Raw genomic sequence first — 26,202 nt, forward strand, 5'->3', positions numbered from 1 at the left:
AAAGCTACAGCACTGAGGGGCTGGGTAACGCCCCCTAGAGCCCTTCAGGCTCTTTAAAAAAAATTCTAAGTTGATTTTTAGAAGGAAGGAGGCCATGGATAACAAATATCTGAAGATTATCACAGTCACGGTGCCTGGATTTTATATTGTATATATTATATATATTTCCTAAGTCAAGGAACGTAAATTTTTGACAAAATCTTGTCACAGCAACTCAAGTTTTTTCCATTACTTGTAGATACAGTTTTCGAATGACCTTGACTAAGGACCTCATCCGTTCTCTTCTGTGCAGGAAGCATTTTCCCATTTTTTTTTGCTGTGTACAGATGTTCTCGATGTTCTTTTTAGCTTCCATCCCATGTGTCTTGTTGTCTTCCCTTTCCAAAGCAATAAACAGTTTAATAAATGGTGTTTTGATCGTAGTAATAAGCTCGTAGCCGCGCATCCAACAAAAACCACCACTGCCTGGTTGACTAGAATGAAAAGAAAAAAAAAAAACTTTAAGTATTTTTACAAAAACTTGCACATCGAAGCTCGAAATGTCCAACTTACAAAGCCCCGGGGCTGCATTTACTTCACAAAGGAAGAAGTAGATGTGGGGGGGGGGGGGGTTAGATGTAGCAATAGGAAGGCAGTAAAGGAAAGTGTATAACATTGGCTATTTATATGCAGGCACGTCGGAAGTGGTGACAAGTATAATTGCAGAAATGAAATTACAGGGCTCGTAACTAAGGCATTTCTCCTGCTGTTCTTTGGGAGAATAGATTGAAAGCACTCATCGCACACACACACACTCCCCACATGGTTTTTATGCTGGCATTTATAGAGCTTGCTAGGTATTGGAATTTTGTTGGAAAAAAAAAAAAAGCAATGCAATAATAAAAAAAAAATCTCACAATGAGACTTTCTTTTCACAGATTGGGTTGGTTAACAGTTTCATTTCTAAAGGTAGAGAACAAAAATTGGAACTTTCGGAATGAAATATAGGATGAAATTCCCAACTACGTACCCGGACACTGCAACACAAGTTTGGATTCAGCATTTGGGCTTGCTAATTGGAGAGCGAAGATATTAGGCATAATGGTGGCGTGACAAGCTTTACCAGTGGGATTTGAAGAGTTAACAGTTCTGGCACCGATTGAGGGTGTTAAATAGTGTGTCCCGGTGAGGGCCGGTGCTAGCAATGGGCATAACTGGGCAAGTGATGGAACCAAGGGCTGCTGGGGGGCCCACATCAGGCTGTACATAAGGAATCAATGGGGGCCAGGGGGTTGGTATCTAATGAATACATAGGGTGAGGGGGAGGGGGACTTTATATAATATAATGATAAGGGTGCTGTATGTTTGGGATAATAGCCTAGGGTTTATTTTAGGGAACAGGAGACTGTTTTAGTTTCTAAATTTTTAATGCCACCACGTGAGTTCACTGCAAAGGGGTTACTGAGGCTCTGCCGCCCAGGGGTCTACTGAAACCTGGAGCTGACCCTGGTCACGGTTTATAAGGAAGCAGAAAACCGGATTAAAAGAGCAATAAGAACTAGGGAAACTGGAAAGGGAAAACTGTCCTTAACTCTATGGCTAAGCTAGTCCTTGCTGCGGGTGATGTTCAGCTCTAAGTAACTTTTCTCTCTCTGAGCATGAAGACTTATCCAGAAAGTAGGGTGAAGGACTAAAGGATACTTAGTTCTGGTGTATTAAAATTTGGCCCCCCTAACGAAAAAATATTGACGAACTAACAATCCCAGCATGCATACAACCGAGACTGAGGTAATAAGAAGGACAGGAATAACAGGCAACAATCACAGCAAGTCCACAAAACTCACTATTAAATAATCACAGACAAAGGGGAAGAGACAGGAAAGTGGTGAGGGCATACCAGAGAACAGACAAACTTCACAGAATCTCTCACCACAGTCAAAGAAACGAGCTACTTAGTAAGTATAGATGTTCCTACAGAATAGAGCCAGGGATAAGCTGCAGATACAACAATACCTAGTAATGCCTTAAATGGAGCCTGGCCACTCCCGATTGGATAAAACGGTTTAACACAGCTGAGACCTAGAAACACCGACTAGTAAGGCCAAAGGATGCTGGTTCAAATCCTGACATAGTGATGGGTGGACTAGTACTTTTAAATAACACCGTCAAAGCATTTGTAGGGTTTGTAATGTTAGGACCCTGATCACGAATGTTCGGGTACCTGACCTTAACTTATGTTTGAGGTTTGGCTGAACTCAGTAACAACAGGTCAGCCTTATCATGACTACCAAAAGTTCAGGCTTTATTTGGAGTTTTTACCCCATGGGCCAACAAACTCCAAGGGCCAACAAAGGAGACAGTGATCAGGAATGGATGTTCATAACAATTTAATTTCTGATTCTTGCTGGATTAGAAGGCATTTCATAATGACATAGTAGAAGAGATTGAATAAAAACCATGGTCCATAAAAGTCCAACCTATAATCCAGACGATTGAAAAAAAAAACTTAGGGTTGATGCCTTCTACCCCATGTTGGGTAAAAAAAAAAATTAAAACCTGACTTCAATCTGGATTAAAGAAAGTCATTTGTAGGTATTTTATTGCCCAATTTTAGGGTATCCTTAAGGGGCATCTTTGATGTTTGTTGATCAGTCACAATTCACATGGGCCATTTATCAGGAATGACCAGAAATAGAATCCATTTTCATTGGCCCATGGCAAAGGATCTTTGTTCAAGGGATCTTTGTTGTATCATGGACAACCTAAAACATAATGTACAAACGAATTGAGCATACCATCTGTAGTATCATCTTTTTTCTGACCAAGGCCAACTTCTCCAGGGACTTTGTATGTTTTCCCTGTGTTTTTATGTCTTTTAGGTTCTATGGTTTCCTCCAATTCCATGTCATAAGGTTAATTGGCCTCCAATTGACTTGGGCCCAATGTTTGTATAGCTGAGATCAGAAACAAAATTTCTAGTGCCGCATAAGTGATGTAATCACCAAGCGTTGAAATCTACAAAATGCCAATCGTGTGGAGGCTCCTTAGAAGCTTCATTTTCCATGGGTAAGATTTTCTTTATTCTGGTATTTAGAGAAAAAAACAAATAAAAATTATTACTGTTTATTAAAAATGACCAAAAATTTCTGCCTTTAGTTGACATCACATTGATACAGGAGTCACTATGGACCATGGATGATGCATGATAACATAAAGGCTGAGGAGATGAATGGTCAATTAATATATGGATAGCTCTCGTCTTCCACATCTCTTAGCTCAGGCTCATACGGATAAGTTGGCCCAAGGGGATAGCAAAATATTACCTCAATCCCGAATCTGACTTTCTTCAAGGGTCAAAATCACTACAAGGATATTGGAACGAAATGTTCTCAGAGGACAAAAATCATGAAGGAATAAAGCAGCTCCAGCATTGTTTTTTTCAGGTTTATTGCATTGGGGGCTTTGGTGTTTTTTGAGTATTTGGTCTACATTCTCTATGACACTGTTGTGTCCAAAAACAAGTAATCTGTCCAAAGGGTTTATCTGATATTGCTGCTTGCCCCATTCATAAATATATATATAATGGATAACGAAGCAACCCGTAATGCAGGAGGCTCGCCAATGATGACACCCCTTTTCTCTGCCAGCCATGGTGGGGTGTCACTACCCCTCCAATGCTTGTTCCCAACATACACAGCCATTGATAAGTCTTATCCACACCCGATCCTTACATTGAAATGGTCAGTGTGCCCATTGTTTTCTTGGTAAAAACCAGTTGTCCTTGGCTATAACCGGAGTGTATTTGGTCTCTACCCTTGCAGTTTCTCAGAAATTTTTTTTTCCTCCTGCCTCAGTTCTTATATGACTCCATTTCTGCTTGATTCTTGATGCTAGAAGTGAAAACGTCACATAGACCCGATCATAAGCTGTAGCTGCCTGCCCTGACCTTCACTTGTAAATGGACTCTACTGATCTCTACATGCCCCGACTTTAGCCTGTCTATGACCATTCTATAACCAATCCCCTTATTCCTTGCATCAGCATCCGTTTTTGCACATACGCACAAAAAAAAAAACAAAACGGGTGGCTGGCAAATTATGTCACTATATCCCAGCCCCTTGGAGCGTCACTAAAGCCGCAAATCTGGCCAGAAATAGGACATGAGTTTTTTCTCAGTGGTACTAGGCTTGGGCACAGGGCTGAGGACACTCGAGGACACAATGGGGCAGATTTACTTACCCGGTCCATTTGTGATACAGCGGCGCGTTCTCTTCGCTGGATTCGGGTCCGGCCGGGATTCATTAAGGTAGTTCCTCCGCCGTCCACCAGGTGGCGCTGCTGCACTGAAAAGCATCGGAACGCGCTGGAGTTCACCGAGTCGGGCTGAGTGAAAGTAAATGCAAGCTCCGCAACAGATTTTTTTTTTTTTAAATGCGGAGGTTTTTCCAAATCCGTTGGGTTTTCGTTCGGCCACGCCCCACGATTTCCGTCGTGTGCATGCCAGCGCCGATGCGCCACAATCCAATCGCATGCGCCAAAATCCCGGGGCAATTCAGGGGAAATCGGCGCAAATCGGAAATATTCGGGTAACACGTCGGGAAAACGCGAATCGGGCCCTTAGTAAATGACCCCCAATGTTCGTGTGCATGAGGCCTTAGACTGTCTCCCCCTCTGCTACCTCTGCACTTCCCCCCTGTCTCTACAGCACAGGAAGTTTCAGCACAAAGTGGGAGGGGGGAAGGAGCTCTAGTAACACCTATTCATACTCATTAACATAATTTTAACATTTAAATTTAAGAAGGAAGTTGGCCATGGATAACTGTTCTCACTGTGCCCGGATCTATGAGGCCCTGGTTTATCCTGCTTGACTTTGATGGTAGATTTCCCTTGTACTAAAAAAAATAACAACTTGATTACTATTACTCCGATTCTAACGACAATTGAATTTCATTAAATTATTTTTATGCAATTCATTCTTCCTGGCACTTCAATTGTAAGCATAAATTTAGAGTAACAAATCTGAAGATCTATCAATCAAGGTACAAGAGCCATTTATGTGTAATGACTGTGCTTCCATTTCCACATCTGTTCTCGGTTCCCGGTCATCAGTTCCCGTCTCCAGAATCTTCTTCTTTTTATTAAAAATGTGATTGGAGATAAATATTCACCTAAAAATCCTATATCCTTCAATATTATCGGGTTTAATGTCTCTATTCCTTTTCAGCCGCTGTCACATATTTTTCTGCTTTCTGCAATCTAATTCACGAAATGACCCTCATTGTGAGCGCCGGCCGAGGAGCGCGCTCTTTATTACAACTATTACAAAGTAAAATACTTTTTCTCATAACAAAATAATTTCATGTTTTCTTGGAAAATCATGAACTGCTTCTCTTCCCAGATTTAGCCTGTCGACCTCAATCTGTTTGGAGAATATTATCGAGAAACTTTGTTACGGACTCCAGATGGTCTCCACCATCTATCTTGTCTGACTCTTATATGTTATTGTTTGCATTGCAACCATCAAATCCTCAAATGGTAAGGATTTACAACCCAGCCTTCCGGGAATGGATAGGCGAACGAGAACATCGTAGGATCAAACACAAGAACATGCTGCAGCGGACGGTCCAGCAGAAGACCACTTTTGAGACAATTTTAGAGCTAGGCCAACTTGTTTTTATTGTTAATGTTGATAGATACCAACCGGTTGGGTCATTTCATGTAGGAATATTATCGTCTGATGGAAGATGTTGAAGGAAACAAGTATCAAATAAGTTAGTAATCCTGAGGAATACACCGGGGCTGAAGGTCTTTACTTTACTAGTTTTAGAAGAAATAGATGTCGGTCAATTATATTATTGGCCGAAATCTTAAAGGAAACCTACCACTTGAAGTGCCAGGTTTCTGATGGAAATACCGGGCACCAGCTCAGGGTGAGCTGGTGCCGTAGCTTATTTTCGTTAGTGTATCGTGGTTTAAAACACTTTTTAAACTTTATAGCCGGCGCAGGCAGGTACGCGTTCGGCGCTTACCATGCGCGCGGCTCTCATTCACTTCCTATGTAGCCGCGCGCACGGTAAGCTCCGAGCGCGTACCTGCCTGCGCTGGCTATAAAGTTTAAAAAGTGTTTTAAACCGCGATACCGCGGTTTAAAACACTAACGAAAATAAGCTCCGGCACCAGCTCACCCTAAGCTGGTGCCCGGTATTTCCATCAGAAACCTGCCACTACAAGTGGTAGGTTTCCTTTAAAGATCTCATTTGTATGTTCAGCCGAAAGCTGCTGAAATACCTTAGATCAATGTCAACTGAAAGCCCTTGTGATTAACAGTCACCTACCTACAAGCCTCACAAACCTTATTGGATAGGGACTTCTGATCGACAATCCCGACACTGAGGACCTAACACAAAGGGACAAACACCAGATAACAGACAGACAAACAAAGTCAGAAAGAATGTTCAAATAATGAAGCAGAGCTCATTACACATGAGACTAGTAAAAGCAGCAAGGTGTAAAGGAAATGGGCAGATATATAAAAGAGCTCCTGGACGCCACCCCTAAACAGTTGACTAGATTGGCCACCCATCTCTCAAGTTAACCATTTCCTGAACAAAGCTTAGTGACAGTGGAACCAGGCGTGGTTCAATCAGTCCTAATAAAGCAGAAACCTCAGCCACAGTTCACGCACACAAAACACAGAGAAAAATCAACACCTTCTAAGTCACATTCTGCGGTCAGAAGACGATGACTGCAAGGATGGTACAATGACTTTATAAGCTCCTTCTGACTATTTCCTAACAGTGAATGTTTTTGGGGTTTGGCATGGAGGGGCATCAGCAGTCATGGAGCGGTGCGGTGTAGGTGGTTCTCGTCCATGGAATGCACTGTTCCAGCACTCTAGTTATGCCTGTACCCATTCCAGGTGCAGGTTATACCGATTATACACCAGGCAGGGCTTGTCGTAGATTTGTCTAGCTATATGACCATCCAGCAATCGAGCATTCAATAACTGTGGTATACTTACATTTTTCATGCATTAACATAAGCCCAAAATCTATGCCCCCCACCTATTCCGCCGGAGCTTCATGGTATGGCCTTACATGACCAAGCAGTTATATGGAAGACTTACAGATCTGAACATGATGTCAGGCTTCGACCCAGAGCCACCAGCCACTAGAGAGCAGAGGAAATGTTGTCTATGGAGTAGAGTAGTAGAGTAAATCTCACCACTGATGAATGGCAGTCTTATGGATGAGTCTGTGATTGGCAAATGTCCACAAATCTTACCTGCATGACTGCATTGTGCCAGCTGTAATGTTTGGTAGAGAATGAATAAAGCCATGATTGTGTTTCCCATGGGTAGCCGAAACCTCGTACAACCAGTTAAGGAAAATGTTAATGCTTCAGCATTTAGAGACAGTTTTGTGCCTCCAATTTTATGCTATTTTAACATGACTGTACTCAGTGGCGAGAGTAAGGTCCACAAAGGCATGGTTGAGCGTGATGGTTGAAGACCAGTAGTCCTCACCTCAGTTACATCCAAAACCATTGGATATTGGAAGCCAAGTCTTCACAGTGTCTCACCTCGTGGACGCGAGAGAAATGAGGCCCACAGATATCCTCCAAAATCTAGTAGGAAGCCTTACAGTCAGATAGTTTGTTATCCACAAAGTGGGACCAACTACACATTGATGCCAATGGACTTACATATAATGTATGTATGCTCGACCCAACCAACCTTGTACATGTAAGGGGAGATCAGGAGAGATGGCTGTTTAATGTTGATGGACAGACATTGATACTATGGGGGGATTTAGCATTGGGTTTTTTGTCTATATTTGGTGTTGTTTTGGCGCAGTTGTGGTACAAATGCTTTTTTCAGCTTTCCATTGTGCCAAACAAACATAGGAAAGTGTAAAGTCACTAAAATAGACCCTGCTTACACCAAATTCATTATTTGTTTAGACTAGTTTTCACAATACTGAACTGAATTCATGATTTGATGCAAATTTTTGTTTAGGTGCATGTTTTGGCGCAAAATAACTCCAGTCACTCGCTGGCATAGAAACAGGACAAAAACCACTACCAAATATATCAAGACCAATTGCTCCTTAGAGGAACATGTGCGCCAAAAAAGAACATTTTGCAACAAACGCAAAAATAAACCAATATTATTAGCTATATAAACAAAAAAAAACAAATACTCACAACATACCATATATACTCGAGTATAAGTCAACCCGAGTATAAGCCAAGACCCCTAATTTTAACACAAAAAACTAGAAAAATCTATTGACTGAAGACGGGTGCAAAATGCATTGATCACAGCCTCCCCAGTATATAGCCAGCAAGCCGCCTGTATTATATAGCCTGCCAGCCCCCTGTAGAATATAGCCTGCCACCCCCTGTAGTATATAGCCTGCCAGCCCCTTTAGTATACAGACTGCCACGCCCCTGTAGTATATAGCCTGCCACCCTCCTGTAGTATATAGCCTGCCAGTCGCTGTAGTATATAGCCTGCAGCCCCTCTAGTATATAGCCTGCAGCCCCTGCCTTTAATATAATGCCTGTAATAAAAAAACAAACAGTGTACTCACCTTCCGATGCCCCCCCCCCCGGCAGGTCCTGCTCTATACAGCGATGCTCTGGCATCGTCTCTGCGTCCCCGCGTGGTCCGTGGCAGGCACCATGACGTCAGCCGCTCGCTGACATCATAGTGTGTGCCGATGCCTGTAGCATTGCTATATAGAAGAGGACCTGCCATTGGGGAATTGGAAGGTTAGTACACTGTTTATATTTTTCTTGACTCGACTATAAGCTAAAGTGAGGTTTTTCAGCACATTTTTTTTTTGCTGAAAAACTCAGCTTATCCTCCAGTATATATGGTACATAGACTCACTTGATGAAATCAGATTAAACAAAAGTTCCCCCCCACGAGCCCATACAATTCAATTTACTTGGAGAAAGTAGGAAAAAAACTTGTAGCTTTTTGAAATTCGAGAAATGGCTCCATGTTCCTTATTACAATAGACTTCAGGATAAAACACATACAATATGAAGTCTGCATGAATTTTAAGAATGCAAACCTTTCAAAGAAGATGAAGGAGAACAATGTAGATGCAGGATCTGATGGAAATATAATGGAAAGGGTAAACAAGGAGACGGTGTCTTAAAAATGCACGTTTGTGACTGCATTAGATCTAGTAGACAGTATCTATAGATACCAAGGGATTTATTGTGAGCAATCTTATAAAAAGAACTTTTTACCCTGAAGTGGATGATGTGAAACAGGAGTTTTTACCTCTGCTCCAGCATTCTTGGTGAGCTATGACTTCTAGCATTCACTCACTTACAAACAAACGAAAGTCATGTTCAGGTCAACAATATAGACAAATAATACAAGAGATAAGAAAATAAACTAGAACACAGCCTGATCTTGTTTTGGCCTTTCCATTAAAACCCCCAAAATAGATGGTCCTAAAACCATGAAACCAATTTTTAATACTTGCTTCAGAATTTTTTTTAGAGGGTTTGTCTACTTTCAGCAAAAATGTATATTATTTTAATTATGTAAAGTTGTGGAATTCTTCTGTTTCGATTCTTTACTGAATTCTAGATTGTGCTACTCAAGCTCAAGAAGGGTACAATCTCTGAAAAAGGGTTCAGAGTACAGGTTTAGGGTTTTGCATAAGGCAGGGTACAAGGTTCAGGGTTCTGGATCAGGTTTGGATCCAGGTTTTCAGAATCAAGCTGGATACAAAGTTCAAGGTTTCAGCATCAGTCAGGATACAAAGTGCAGGGTTTCTGTATCAAGCAGCATGCACGGTCCTAGTTACCATATCAGGTAGAATACAAGATTTAGGGTTCTGGATCAGGTTGGTGCTCAGGCAGGAAACAAGGTTCGTGTACAGGTTTAGGGTTCTAGATTAGGCAGGATATTGGATTAAAGGTCAGACAAGATACATAATTCCAGGCCAGGGTTCTGGATCAATTTGGGCTTCCAGGGTTCCAGATCAAGCATGAAACAGGGTTCCGGATCAGGCAGGAGTTTAGGGTACTGGTTCAGGCTAGATAATGGCTTTGATACATGTTTCAGTTCAGATTGGGGTTAGCGGACTGGCTCTGGCTGGATACAGGCTTAGGTAAGAGTTCATAGTTTCAGGTCCAACAATAAAGAAACAGAACTACAGGTCACCAGAGAAAGTATAACCAGCCCTGAGTGAACTAAGCCCTAGGAATTTATCCAGCCCCTGGATGATGCCCCCAGCATCTGACTGGCTTGGTCCTTCTTTACTCAACTCACACTTACTTTACTAACACAGAGCTGCAGAATGAAACACTCAACTTTCTAGGGATCAGATATTGCAAGGCAGCTTGCCAATTAAGTCTGCCGTGGAGGCATGTGGAAACTTACAGCCATTGAAACTCAACTGGGGGATTCTGTAAAATATGCAAATACCTTTTGTAGCTTTTCAAGCTCTGAACTCAGAAGTCCATTTAGAGATAGTATACCTGATGGCTAAGAAGGGAGCCACATATTATAAAGTTAACAGCATAACATAAGGTACTTTATACTGTATGACCAATGACCATTGGGTTTCTTACTCTGGACCCAAACAATGTTTCCGGTGCAAAAAAGCTAAAAAATTAGTTAGTCACAAGCATATACTTACTCATATTTAGTAGCTCCATATGCCTCAACCATCTCCATACATACTGCTCACAAGGCCCCATGGGTGCTGAGCTCAACACCCTGCCGTTAACGCCTGTGATCGATGGTGATTGACTCATCAAATGCACTGGCAAAATCACCAGCAGCATTTAAGTTATCAGCAGCCAGTCATGGCATTGGTAAGCACCACCGGCAGGTTAGTCTGCACGTGCAGCCGTGGGAAATGTAAATGCTGCTGGTGACTTTGCCAGTGGCATTTAAACAGTCAATACCTGCAATAAGTTCCATCACCGATTTCAGGTGTTGCTGTTTGGGATACGGTTTGGGTACCTGGACAGAGAGCTCTTTTTAATTCAGAATTCACAAAGGGTCCACTAATCATTAGTGCTCTGCCCAGGCCCGGCGCCAGCACCCGGCCAACCCGGGCAAGTGCCGGGGCCCCGGGGTACTGGAGGGGCCCACTCGGGCCCCCGGATCAATTGTACCAGTGTCGCTATAAGACACTGGTACAATTGATCACCATCGGGATCGATCACTTTTCTGCCTCTATGCTGCGCTGGTCGGGAGCGCAGCATAGAGGCAGAATCTACAACTCACCTATCCCGGTTCCCACGATGCGGCGCTCCGCAGGGTATGCGACGGCTCTGAAGCCGGCGCACATGATGATGTCATCGGATCACGTGTGCCGGCTTCAGAGCCGGCGCGTACGGGAGGCCCAGGCCGAAGACAGCTGCAGGCGCTGCTCCGGGGGAACCAGGAAAGGTAAATTTTTTCTTTTCCGGAGGGGAGTCAGGGTGTCCGCGGGGGGCGGGGGGCTTTAGTGTGTCAGCGGGGGGGGGGTCATTGTGTCCACAGGGGGAGGGGCGGGGGTTCAATGTGTCTGGAGGGGGTCATTGTGTCAGCAGGGGGGGTTCAGTGTGTCCGGGTTCAGTGTGTCCGCAGGGGAGGGGGGGGTTCAGTGTGTCCGCAGGGGGGGGATCAGTGTGTCCCCGGGGGGGGGTGAGGGGGGGATCAGTGTGTCCCCAGGGTCAGTGTGTCCGCAGGGGGAGGGGGCGCAGTGTGGCCACTGGAGGGCGGTCCAAGGAGGGGCCCACTAAGGCTCTGTCGCCCAGGGGCCCACTAGAACATGGAGCCGGCCCTGGCCCTGCCCATCACCACACAAACTGCTCCCTATATTTCACAAACGTTTATATTACATCCTTTAAAGGATGCCATATGAAGAGATCAGCACTATCATTTATATTAGAGGTAGGGAGACCGGTATGGATTTTGGGGATTAGTAGTTTCAAGTTCCACCATTGCTTTGCACTTCACTAGTCAGTATTGAGCAGCAGACCCATTTAGAATCAGGTTCACCGAGCTCGGCAAACAGTGGTCAAAAGTTTTTTTAGGAACCTGAACCCAGGGATCTGTTTGCTCCCACCATTTATTAAAATTTTACGGCATTGCAGTATATAGTGAACAGACAATTGATCTGTAACAGTGAGCCACCAGCACATTGTTACAGATCCTGCAGAATGACAAACCTGTTTTCATGGTAATGGGTCGTCGCTTCCCAATGACGTCATGGGGAGTGATGATCCTAGGTATTTAAAGGGTTATTACTGGTGATAGTGACAAATCACGAGAACGAGTGGTCCGAGGTACCTCCCCCTGACCCGTCGTTGTTCCACCAAGATGTGCGTAGCAAATGGCTGTGCATGTCCTTTCTGCTCCATTTATCTCTATGGAGCTGACGGAGATTGCTGAATGCCGTGACCCCCACCAATCAGCAAGTTAGGTCCTATGCTGTGGATAGGATCTAACTTGTTTCCTGGGAAAACCCCTTTAAGTGGCAAAGCTACTTTACTGACTGCTCAGCAGCCCATCAGCCAGATTTTCTGGTAGGTCCAAATGCCGAACCAGAACTTCCAATTGAAGTGCAGGTTCAGGTTCCTAACCTGCAATGTTTGGCATGAACCCTAGTGGTCAGTAAGGTGGTACGAGGGGTAATAGGAGTTTAGGCCCAGTTAGAAATCCAGGTTCAGGACCTGAACCTACAATGTTCAGCATGAACCCTAGTAGTCAGTAAGGTGGCATGGAGGATAATTAGAAGTCCAGGTTTGGGACCCATACCCCCAATGTTCGGCATGAACCCTACTAGTCAGTAAGAGGTGGTTTGGGGGTAATCAGAGATTACACTGGGTAAGAAGATAATGGCAATGATTTTAAATACCTGTAGAGCATTTTGAGGACAATAACCTATCAGTAAGTCCATAGAAAACCACAAAAAACTGAAAAAAAAAAATTCCCATCACGACGTATTCCGAATCTCAAAATGTTCTTTAAATTACAGCAAATTAAAAAGCTTTTAGCAGCTCTGGAGCATCTGACAGAGCGGTGACACCATAATAGTTTGCTTGTTTTTTTTCCTCTCTCTCTCTCTCGCTCGGGCTCACTATATAATCCCAGACTTGTTACTAGGCAACCTCACAGTTTATTGCTTTGCTATTTATGACCCAATTCTCATTTGTCATAATTTGTTATAATCAGAGGAGATCATAAATAAAATCAGCAGACAATAAAGTGACTGGGCCGGCAATGAGGATTTATAAGCCCAGAGGCGAGCGGCAGCCGGTATCACACCCTTCGCTATACGTCCCCGACTTCTCGGTAATGCTTTCTGTCACTGCCTTTGGTGCTGGAGTGCTGGGTTTTTGATGGAGGAGGGTAGTTAGCTGTCGCGTTCCAGCGTCGCTATGTTTAAATAACGTATTTTTCCATCCATCCGTCCTCTCTGCTGAGGATAATATCATCTGGTAGAAGGAAATAAAGGATTATGTCAGCTCAGGAAAGTGAACTCCCACCAGCGCCGGTTGCCGGTGCCCGCGAGCATTGTCTTTCGTCACACTGTGCAATAATGGTGCCATACAGTTTGTCTATCTTTATAAAGTTAATATTCTTCAGTGCCTTCATAATATATAATATACTGCCGCGGTTTTCACAATATTTCAGTATTTCTCAGATTCATAGACTAAAGTGCTAAACTCGGGACGAAAAGGCCAATATCTACGACAAATATGTGTATATACAAAAAGAGCTAAAAAAAGCTCAATAACAAATGATAAAATAATAATAATAAATCAAAGTTATAAATACATAAATATTTTTATATATTTTTTTAAACTTTTTTTATTTTCATTTTAATATCAAAACATCGTGAGAGTTTTGACATCAACTTTAGGACAAATTTAGATGCAGATCCGATCTGATATGCTTTAAATGATCTTTGAAGTCCAGTAGGAGGTCCTTGTAAGCTTTTCACAGGGGTGTTTTTTTTTCCTGCCAAATAAATTTAAATTCCTATTGGCGGTAGATATCGGGGCTCATTTACTGAGGGTCGCGCTGCACACTTTGTCAGACTGTTCACCTTTTTTGGGGCTAAAACGGCTTGCACAGGTATTTAATTGTACAAGTGTACACTTGAATTTTGGCGCACACAACCCTTTTCGGACTGAGCGCGGTATTTAACGTTTAAAATGTGTTGGGAGCCCTAGCCCTGAGATGCACTACTAAGAAGATGGTGAACTCTATCGGACCTGAGCGGGGAAGCGACACATGCAGGATATCGGGCGCACGATCTTAGTGAATCACTGCATAGTGCATTATCGTCGGACAATGCACTCCAGTGACCGGGTATGTAAATGTGCCCCATTATTTGATGGCGTGTACTGGGAATCAGGAAAAAAATTCCAAATGTGGTAAAATTGTTGAAAAAACGTCCGTCGCAAAACATGGACTGGGCCATCACAATCTGTTTTTAAGTTGAGAGTGGTAGTCACTCCAGATCCACATGTTCGGTGGATGAAGACTAAGAAAGAGATCCCTTAGCAGTGGCTTCTGTATCATGATGGGTTACCAGAAGGAGCAGCTGTCATCTGATTGTGTCCATGGGAAAACATTGTAAATGGAGCTGCTGTCATATCATGCAACGTGATGGGTTGTCATGAGAAGCAGCTGTCAACCGATACATTGATTGGAAGGGTTTTTTTTGCATTGGTAGAAAAGCAAAATTTAACTACTATTTTTTTATAAAACAAGATACCCAATGTTTTGGTATATAAAAAAAATACTGTAACAAAAAAAATAGAGCTACAAATAGATCAATAATGAAATTGAGAAAAGGTAAAGCTGTTAAATCTCTGGTAGGGTTGAAAGTTTATTGGTTGCACTATTTTTCACACAACACAAATTTTGGCACTAAAGGAGGCGTTCTGGTGCTCAGTCGGACCGTGCACCACATTTACCATGCAAAGTTTGACAGAAGTGTGTCGCATTCCGCATGTTCACCATAAAAACGGAGCAGTGCAGGGGGCACCAGATTCAAGAAGAATGGGCGCCACAAATCATGAATTTGGAGCCCCCTGCATACTACACAGGCAAACCACACATAGCAGGAAATTTACTTACCCATCTCTGGCACGTTCACCGATGTGCGTTGTCCGACTCCAATGCACTGTGCCACAAATCGTGCGCCCGATATCCTGCACCTGTCGCTTCCCCGCTTAGGTCCGCCAGAGTTCACCATCTTCTTCCTGGTGCATGTCAGTGCATTGGTTGCGCGGCAATCTGAATATTAAATCCTGTGCTCAGTCCGAATCAGTTGGATCGTCCGACGGCCCGCCACCCAATTTCTGTCGCATGAAAGCCTGCCTGCGACACAATCCCACGTTAAATACCTGTCACATTCCTAAAATCCGTCGAAAGTGCGATCCGCGGACCCTTAGTAAATAATGGCTTACAGTGCCAGATTTATTAAGGCTTCTACAGCAATTTTCTGGTGTTCAAGTCCTGAAATAGTTGCAGTTCCTTGTGCACAGGCAGGAATTGTGACTATTTCCCCCTTACTCCAACTTTACAGCAAGTGGGTGTGGTTGGGGTAGTGCCAGGCAGCAGAGTAGGCCATTACTTGCTGTTACGCCAACTCCACTCCAAATGGGGATGGAGTATTCACCCACCTACTCCAACTTCACACCAAGTGGGCATGAAGGGGGCCATCCGGAGCAGCAGAGTGGACTACCCATAGCCTGCACCAAGAGGGGCATGGTTTAATTATAAGCGGGCACGCAAATGATAAATCCCACCATGGAGTCTTCCCCACTGTACCAATCCTTTGGCATGGCAAATTTTCTTGACTTTCCGGGATAAAACTCTTCTGTCCTCTCCTAATTACTAGCCACTTTTCTAATTTACATGTCTAAAAAGTTGGGGGTTTCTAATCTAATAGGACCCACCGTGTTTTACTTCCCCTAGAAATTAGATCATAAATTCTACAGATTGTAAATTATTGCAATTGGAAACTTTAGTGCATGAAGCGGGGAACCGAGAAATACATTAGTAGTATCAGCATGAGAGGATCTCCGGGAAGAGTGACTGTATGTATTTACAACCCCGGATAATCACAATGTGTCATTACACAGAGATTAATGCCCTTGCCTCTCCGTGATTATCTCTGGTCTCATCCATTTGGATTTGGAGCCAAAGTTTCAATTTTTATTTATATTGAAATTCTCTCGGCTGTTTGCTGAGATTCACAACAGGATAAAAGGGCAAATGTCTACAAGGATGTATTACGCTTTAATGTATGTGTCTTCTTCTTCATTCCTCTGCATAATACATCAGACAGGGGATGAGTTGCAGGTCATATTTACATGCAGGGAAAAAACAACAGACCGTTTATATTTAGCGTCTGTGCGACAGGCACTGGCGATGATGTCACTGCATCACCGATGACCTCGTGGTAGCGGATTTTTAATGAGTAGCTGACTTCAGAGAAATGTTGTCAAGCACAATGTCAAAGTGTTAAATGGCAAAACTTTGAGAGATGGAGATTCAACTTCAGATGGGATTTTGATGATGTATATGGAAATCTGTAAAGTACTGTAGATAAAGATCCTTAACTTACCTCAAATATGTTTTAACAATTTCTGTTACACCAAATGGATGCTGGGGCAGGGGCAACCAAAACATGTCGTCGTAATTTGCTCCCGATCCTGGTTTTGAAATCACAGTGTTCTTCCTGTCTTCCGCACTTTAACCTTGGTTGTGTTGGGATCAGATTTGGCCAATCAGTGGCCTTAATGGCACTCTACCACCAGAAGCTTTCCTGCACTTCATTCTGATTGGTCCCTCCTATGCATGGGGGCTGGTGGCGTGCCGCTTTCCCTTGAAAAGAGAGATGCCCATGGGTGACTCTGTCAGTCCCTTTTTCATGGTGGCCTGACAATACCTCTCCCCACTGACTCCACAGTCTATAATGATTTGGAGGGCAGTTGTCCTACCTATTGCACGCCAAAAAAGCAACAACCCATCCTTCATCTAATAGCAGAACTACCTGACTCATGTCCTTCATGAACCTATAATACCCTTCTTTTACTCATATTATATATTCTGGGTTGACAGGTGTCATCAGTAGTGGATTATAATATAGGCATTTTGGTTGGTATCCTGCAGCCCAAGCCTTCTAGGGGGCCCATGACCACCCAAACCACCCACCAAATTTTACACTGAGAAGGACCTTCACCCATGAAACATTCATAGATCTGTTCCTGCTCCCAATACACATGTACACATGAGCGATTTCAGGACCTTTGAAGGCTCTCTAAAGGTTCTGATACCACAGATTGAAAGCAGCAGAAGGGAAAGATCCTCCATTCCCCAAGAAGCTGATTCTAGCACCTTATTGTTGTTTCCGCATGAATTACTATGCAATCAATAGCACTCTTGTCTGAAACCCATTAACTATGATATATTTGGTACAATGCTTTAACATGTCCGCTCTATATGGATGTCATTACAATCCCATAGACATTTTTTCCCAATCCATCACTCACCTGTCAGTCAAATTACCGGCCGGGTGTGACCGAGTGCGGTGGGGCCCGCCCCCCAATCCGACAACCTCTTCTCCGGTCACGTGTCCCTCGGTGACATCACTGTCACATGATCGGTCACATGATCGGGGTTGGGCTCGGGCGGGGGGCGGATCCCTCCCGCAGCACGTGTCGCTCGATAGTTCCGTCCGGTCTTTTTAGATACACAACGCAGGTGAGTGACCCCCCTTGCCATTGGCTGATAGTTAGATAAAACTCTGGTGCAGCTAGAGCAAACCACACCCCCAGGCGAAGGCTAGCGCCGAAACGCGCGTCGGGGAACCTGGTTGTGGCAGACAGGAGGTGCATGATGGCCAAGGTTACGTTTACACTTCATGATTTGCACATGCATTGAGCACTTTACATGCCTATAGGGAACCAAGGTATATCAGGCTGTACGGCAAGCACTTTATTGCTTCATTTGCACAATAACCCATTACTGGACATGTACTGTATTATGTATTGTAGTTGTATACACATGTGACCCATACGATAATGTGCCCCACCTTCCAATCCCGCCCCACATGTTTTTAACGTTTCTATGTGATAGCCCCATTGACTTATATGTTTTTCCCTGTTGATTTGTTTATGAATTGTGATATCCTGTCCTAACTGAATATACAATAAAATAAGTGTATTTTGATTTGAATTGCCTAAGTGTTCTGTTTGTAGGTGTTTAGTATTTGATAGCCAATGTTATGATTTGACCTATAAATGGAAAAGGGAGTCACTCTCACGAGCGCATTATGGCGACAGCATAATGGAAAGTAAAATTGCCATTCCGACACCCCTTTTAGTATATGTAGCCCGTACTTTGGTGTTTCCAGCACCTTATGTATAAAGTGATTCCAGACTTGTAGGGGCTGTAATATTCATACAACCCAGGGCCCATGGCAGTATTAATTCACCCCTGGGTGTCATGGCTGTCTTGTGGTGGATCCTTACCCCACCCCCTCTTTTGGAGACTGAGGAATGGATGACGTGTCAGCAGAATAACAAAGATTTGACTCCTTGGCTAGTATGAGCTTGTGCCATACTCGGGGGCCATGTATTTTGAAACGGGGGATGGATTAAAGAGACAGAAACAAATTCATCAGGGGTACAGTAACACTCAGATTATTTTTACTCTTCAAATTTATGTTATTGGTGATAGATCTATCTATGGTGTCATATTACAGTCTCTACTTCCAGAAGAGGAAGTTCCCCTCTCATCCAATCAGAGTTTGAAGTGGGGGGGGTCACTGATGAAGTCTGTGATTGGCTGAGCAGCATTTCCTGTGTGTTGAGACAGGACTAAAACAGTAGAGACTAGTGAGAACCTGGTTCGTACTTTAAATTTGTATATTATTTTCTGTCCTGGAAAAGAAAATTGTCCTAATTCTTACGAATAACAAACTAAAATAGTATGAAATTACCTTACATATCGCAGTTTATGTATTTTCATTTACAATTAAACCCCTCCGAAAGACAGCCGCTTTGAGACGACCTCCTCTCTAAAAGGGCAATTTTTTTTTTAATTTTTTTTTTTTGCAAAATTGGGCGATCTGCTCCAAGAGGTGTCACTGTATCTTTTTTAACCCTTCTGGCTCATTAGCATAATTTTAAAAGTTTCTTTTAGAAGGAGGGAGCCTATAGATTACCACAGTCCCGGTGCCTGGATCTATGAGTAATGTCGCTGGTTTACCATGATGGATTTTTTTGGTAGATTTCATTTACAGGGGTATTCTTATACAAAATCCTATAATGATATAAATGAGTGAATACAACAAAACTCCACAGGGAAGATTTATTAATGTGTCTCTGACTGCTATTATCTAGTCTAGACTGTAAGCCACATTTTGGCGCAACCTCCTTGATTTTTTGCCGCACAGGCTTATTTTCCAATTTCCAATTGCAAGGCCACGCCTCCTTTCCCAGTCAAGTTGGAAAATGGCAAAAAAGACCTCATAAATTTGTCAGAAGGCATTTTAAGCATTTCTTTGCCCTTTTTGGGCACAGAAGCAATCATGAATTCCGCCTAAATGTCATTAATCACAAAATGGAGCTTTAATAGGGTGCTTTTATTGTTCACAAAATGTTATGGGCTTTCTAAAATAGGCAGAGTTCTCTCCAAGATGGCCGCCATTCACAACTACATTCACAACTACATCTCCCATGATACCTCAGCTCTCAGTAACAGCTCCTTCCTCTTATGCTCTGCTCCCAGTGATGACATAACAGACTGTCCTGCTCTGTTACCATAGTAATAATGTGTGTAACTGCCATCACTGTACATTACCTCATGGAGATGTCTCACCACAACACCGGCCATACTGGATGGACTGCAACCAACCGACTACAGCCAAACATAGTGCTGATCACATGACCTGTCCAGACCAGAACAGAACATGTGATGTGGACATGTGACCAGTGGCCATCTTCTGTCCGATGTCTCCTCCAATCACAGGCCAGTAGCATTTTAATTCTTTATCATAGCATTTGGCTGCTAAAGGGAGAAAAATTTTAAATAACAACCAATTACATGTTAGCTTATATTTTAATGACCCATTTGAATATCTATTATACTTGTTATTGCTTAGATACCCCTTTACGGTTGGGTATAGAAAATGTGTAAGACAAAGGTAAAATTTAGTTCACAACAGCAACAAAAAAAACAATAAAATAACGCAATGCTGGAAATCCTGTTTAGAATTATGAAGCCAAATTTTCCTCTCTGTAGTATATTACGTTTTTAATTAGTTTTGGTTTCATGTCTTTCAATTCCTTAATAAATCAGAATGTTTTATTTCTTTTTAGTTGTATTCATTTTCTTTATTAGGATTAGGCTCCGGAAAGGGTTGGTGTAAGGATAGGAAATGTTCTACATATTAACTTATGGCTAGAAAAGGGAAGAGTTCCAGTATTTGGTTTTTACATTTTGTTCTTATATACCCCCAAATATACAATTCAGTAAGTTTTACTTTATTCAGTTATTCATTTTTACCTGTAAATTTACCTTATGTTTCTGTCGGAACTCTCTGAATGGATTTAGGCTGCAGTGGTTTTTGAGCTTGTGACTACACTTGAGGCTATGGTCTGACGCTGTGATTGACATCTTGTCTATGAGCTTGGGGGTGTGACACTTAGGCCCTCCATTTTAACTTCCCTGCCAGTTCATTTAGTTCTTCATATTCAGTCTTCTGGCTCCTGTTGTACTCTGCTTGATACTTCTTGTTACATTGACTTCTGCCTGTTTAGGGACCAGTTTTTTGCATGTTGTACCTTGCCACCATCTTGAATCTCACCTGGTATGTGTTTGCTTGCATTCATTTCTCTTGCTGTGCACACTTACGGTGTAGGGACCGTCATCCAGTTGCCACCTGTTGTTTAGCGCCAAGGTGGCACATAGGCAGGGATAGAGGTTGTAGGAAGAGCAGAAATCACACTCTATCTTCCCTGTTATAACAATGACTTCCATTAGGATTCTTGCAGATGAATATGTGCTAGGCCCGGCAAGGAACCAGGTGTAACAAATGTTTGGCTGGAGGGATGTAGGGTTGAGCGCTGCTCCTAAGGTGGCTTGCTTCCGGCCATTCTTAAGGCAAACAAGTATACTCTATCTACTTTACTGACGATGGTATGGTACAGTGACACATGTCAGGGTCCTCATCATACCATGCCATGCACAATGCACTTATATAGCGGCTGTATTCTAGCAGCCATATGTAGAGCCGGCATGCAGCCGCCATATACAGTTATATGCAAGGGGCCTAAGGTTTACATGGGGGTTTTTTGGGAGAGGTCTCCACCACAGGCTTCCGGTAGAGGAGCGTAACCCGCCTTACTACTGATGATTAAACAGACTACCATCACACCGGTACGATGCAGACGAGGACAACATAACCTCCACGATTGTCTATTTATTGTTTCTTTAATAAAGGGCTTATCCCAACTTATGAAGTTATCCCATGGATAGGAGATAACAAAGGGATCGGTGAGGGTTTGACTGCTGGGACCCCAAACTCTGAAGAGAACAAGGCTTATGTTCTCACTAATGGGACGAGCACCAAGACGAGCGATTGTCATATCACTCCATTCTATTCTATGGGATTGAGGGCCAAGGAATTTTCGCCCGCCCTCATAGACAGTGAATGGAGCGGTAAGATACTGTACATGCTCGTCCTGCCGCTCCACCCATCATGTCGGAATCGATCCCCATTCTCTAGAGAGCTGGCGGTCCCATTCTAGTGATCATAGGAGGTCACAGCAGTTGGATACTCACCAATCACCTTGTTAGATTGGGAGGTCTTTTAGAAGGGCCATTGTTCTTGTTAGAAAATTCCTCAATTTTAGAAATTTTAAATGGCTAAATAATTTTAAACTAATTATTCCCATATGTTTAAAGGTCACCATTTTGTAACTTCCCTTCATTGATAGCGTAGCATTTGTCTCAATACAGGGATGAAATGATTAGACAAGCCGTATCGATCTGCGTGCACCTATTTAAAATAAATTTACTGAACGTGAATGGAAAAAACATAAAATACCAGATCAATTTAGAATAACAATGTAACTTGTCCCTTAATAGCTGTTCTTGTCCGATAATTGCTTATTGTATATCCCGGGAATCGCACCTTAACAGTTTTTCTGATAGACCTCCTAATTATTATTACTGTGATAATAGCTTGCTATATATCTTTCTCTATTTCAAGGCTCGCCTTCATTTCTTGGGTAATAGTCCCGTCTCTTTATTTGTGTCCTATTGATCGTTCCGTCACTTGTTCCCGGTGTTTTCGTAGTCTATTTGTGTCGCTAATTATTTGCTTGACTATTCAAACATACTACAAATTGTTGATACATCTGTCAGTCATTCTCTTCCCTGCATATTAAGGAGATATTGTCAGGTTTTAGACGTAGTCGGCAGGACATGACCCTGACCGGGAGGACCCAGATGGGTTTCGAGTCCAACGTCGTAACGTCTCGAGCATGAATGTAAACTTGGTCTGTAGCCCATAGCTGTGATTGTGATTTTAACTCTCCGAAGCCGAATTTATATTTCATTATTTGACACCAACATATTCCAGGGAGTTGTACAAAGATTACTGTCTTGGGGGACATAACTGTTGAGAAGCAAAGACTTCGCTGCTATCTCGTGTGTCTCCCCTAACGAGTGTGCCATTGGTTAAAGTTTCCCAAGCTGTTTCTGGCTCTATAGGGAGGTCTTCCTACACTGGAAGGTGCCTGAGCATTTGGTTTTTACAAAGTTGCTTACAAAGATGTTTGGTTCTTCTGGTATCCAATCCATGTGTTCCTGGAGCACTCATATATCTTTTATATACTTTTGTTTCTCTGTCCAGTGATTCTGTTATTCTGATTCCTGATGATGATTTTGGCTCTATATGAACCATGGCTGCCTATCATGCTTTCCAGTTGCACCTGAGATCTTCTTGACCTCCACCTACGTGGACTACTGGGTGTTCCCACCAGCGTTTCTTGGCCGAGCTAAGCCAGTTGTGCCGTGACTTCTCAGGGAAAATACAGCCTTGGGATCCTGACATAGTTTAGTCCCCCTTCCTGTTAATAACCAACAGGGTCCCTCTTATCTTCTCTTGGATATTTGAGGAACATTATTGTAATAGATCCTGGGCCTAAAGAAATACTCTCAACATCTCTTGAGTTTAGATTCACACATGATGGTGACTGCTATTAGTATTTATGTTGAATGATTCCTGCAATAGGGAGGAGTCTTTGCATTTTTTGTAAATTTTGAAGAACGCTTCTCCTATTAGGCAATTCATTTTTTTTAGGTCATTTATATTTGATTGTATGGTGGTGATCACACTGTGTCACTTGTTCTTAGACACATAAATATGGTGGTGTAAGTGCTGGGGTGGATTAAAGGGGTTATCCAGGTTTTAAAAATTACTGAGGGCCGGGCTGGGGAGGGCTATTTAAAAATGTACTTACCTCGTCTGGCGCTGGCGATGTCCCGCGCAGCAGCCGGTCTTCTCTGTGCACCGGTTTCATTACAAGGGCGCACAGGGAGCTTCCGGTTGGCCGGAAGCTCCCATCCGACACCATCTCCCAGCGCTTACAACGCTAAGAGATAGGGACGGATGGGAGGAGTCGGCCACATGCCGGACCGGAAGCTCCTTGTGCACGGCTTCCGTGCCCCTGTAAATAAACAGGGGCAAGGATCGAAGGGACCGCGGCGCGGGACATCGGCAGCACCGGAGGAGGTAAGTACATGTTTATTATGTGTAAACAGCCCTCCCCAGCCCAGCCATAAGAAATTTTTAAAACCCGGATAACCCCTTTAAGATTGCCCTGGGCTGTGTGAATATTGTAGTCCCTACAAGTCTGGAATCACCTCCTACATCTGGTACTCGAATCAGCTTCTTGGGGATTGGAGGATGTGTCCTTTCTGCCTGATTTCATTTTGTGGTTTCAGGAGCTTTGGAGGACCTTCATCTGTATTGAGATTAGGAACAGATGTACGAGGATTCATGGGTGAAGGTCCTTTTCAGTATAAAATTTATTAGGTGGTTTGGGTGGCCATTGGCCCCATAGAAATTTTAGGCTGTGGGCTAACACCTTTATTATAATCCACTACTGAGTAAGTGTGGTATCTCTAATTTTTGTAATGTTTTAAGGAAATCTACCATCAAAATCCATCATGATAAACCAGGGACACTTTTTCATAGATCCAGACATCGTACCTGTGGTAATCTTCCTATATTTGTTATCCATGACCTCCTTTCTTCTAAAATCAACTTTTAAAATTGTGATAATAAGCCAGACCGGCTCTGGGGGGGGGGGGGGGTGATTACCAGAGCCTCTTTATACTGCAGCGTCACATGATGTTTCACCTTCTTCCCCTCCCCTTCCTCTTCCTGTACTTCCCCCTCCCTCTGTCTGATGTGATCTCACAGCAATAGAGAAAGTTCCAGCACACAATGGGAGGGGGAAGTGCTCCCACACAGTGTAACAGCATGGAGAGGCTCTGGTAACACCCCACCACCCACCCCAGTGCACTTTTGTCTCATTAGTATCCTATTAAACATTGATTTTAGTAGGAAGGGTAACAAATATAAGGAGATAACCACGGTTCCGGTACCTGGATATATGAGTAATATCCCTGGTTTATCCTGATGGATTTTGATGGTAGATTTCCTTTAATGCACGTTCCTTTCTTCTCCAGTCATTTTCTGTAGACCATTGTGTTACATTGTCTGTAAGAATGTGAAGGTATTTGGGTAATTATAGACTGGATGCATTTTTAGCGTTCCATTTTGTTTTTTTTTTGCTTTTTTTGTTTTTTTTTTTCTCCTCTGCAAACCTCAAGACATTTGGATTCTAAAGCAAACCATTTATTTTGATCTCCAAAATTGTGCGAGAGAAAAGAACGACAGACACCTTTGGCACAGCGTTTCTCTGTGATCTGCGAACATAAAAGATTAGCCCAGCGCAGGACTTAGGTACGGAGCACGGTTGCTTTGTTGCAGAAAATTGCTGTAATTTTCTCCGGAGCGAGTCAGGTTGACAGCTAACCCACTCAGATTTCCTTCAACTCTTTCACTGCTGGGGACTGGAGGGATATTGACTTGACCCCTTGCATATTCAATGACTGCACATTTGATGAGATTTAACGCTACTTGAATCTGGTCCAATACTGGCAGAGGAGATTATTGTAATGTGATTATTGACCGCATTTGGGAAAATTCAAATATATTGTATAGTTTTAATAATTCGAAAGATTGGCATATTTTATTCATGTTTCTCATGAATTCATAGACATTTATAATTAAAAGGGTTGTCAGCTAAGTAACCTACTTTTATGTGCCCTATTAGGAAAGTCCCCCATTAAAATATTAATCTTATAGCCAAAAGGGGAAGGGCTTTATAAAAGAATTCTATGTATTGCACAAAGAGCTGAAAAATTGGGATCACCATGGTGTAATTCTACATTTGACCTCAGGGAGTGCTGTAGGGAAACTGCACATTTCTTTACATCTTACACCCGAGCATCGGTGATCCCAGTAGCGGGATAATCTAAAACTAGTTTACCATTGCTTTCCCTGATGCAAACCAAACAAAAACTGAAGAATAAATATAGATAATCCAACAATTCTCAACGGAATAGATGAACCCATAAGCTTTAGCAGCATCACAGTAAAAAATGGATTATGACAAATAAATGTACAAGTAATAGCAAATGTAAAAGTGTTAGTATCGGCTCAAGGTTTCTGTAAGCCCCTTGGTGACGGAGCTTTTCCAGTGAACTCTCCACATTATATACAGCCTCCTCATGTTATATTATATACAGCCCCCTCATGGTTATTTTATATACAGCCTCCTCATGTTATATTATATACAGCCCCTCATGTTATATTATATACACCCCCCTCATGGTTATATTATATACAGCCCCTCATGGTTATATTATATACAGCCCCCTCATGGTTATTTTATATAAAGCCCCCTCATGGTTATATTATATACAGCCCCCTCATGGTTATTTTATGTACAGCCCCCTCATGGTTATTTTATATACAGCCCCCTCATGGTTATATTATATGCAGCCTCCTCATGGTTATAGTATATACAGCCCCCTCATGGTTATATTATATACAGCCCTCTCATGGTTATATTATATACACCCCCCTC

Source organism: Engystomops pustulosus, chromosome 4 (genome assembly GCF_040894005.1).
Source record: "Engystomops pustulosus chromosome 4, aEngPut4.maternal, whole genome shotgun sequence".
Classification (NCBI taxonomy): Eukaryota; Metazoa; Chordata; class Amphibia; order Anura; family Leptodactylidae; genus Engystomops; species Engystomops pustulosus.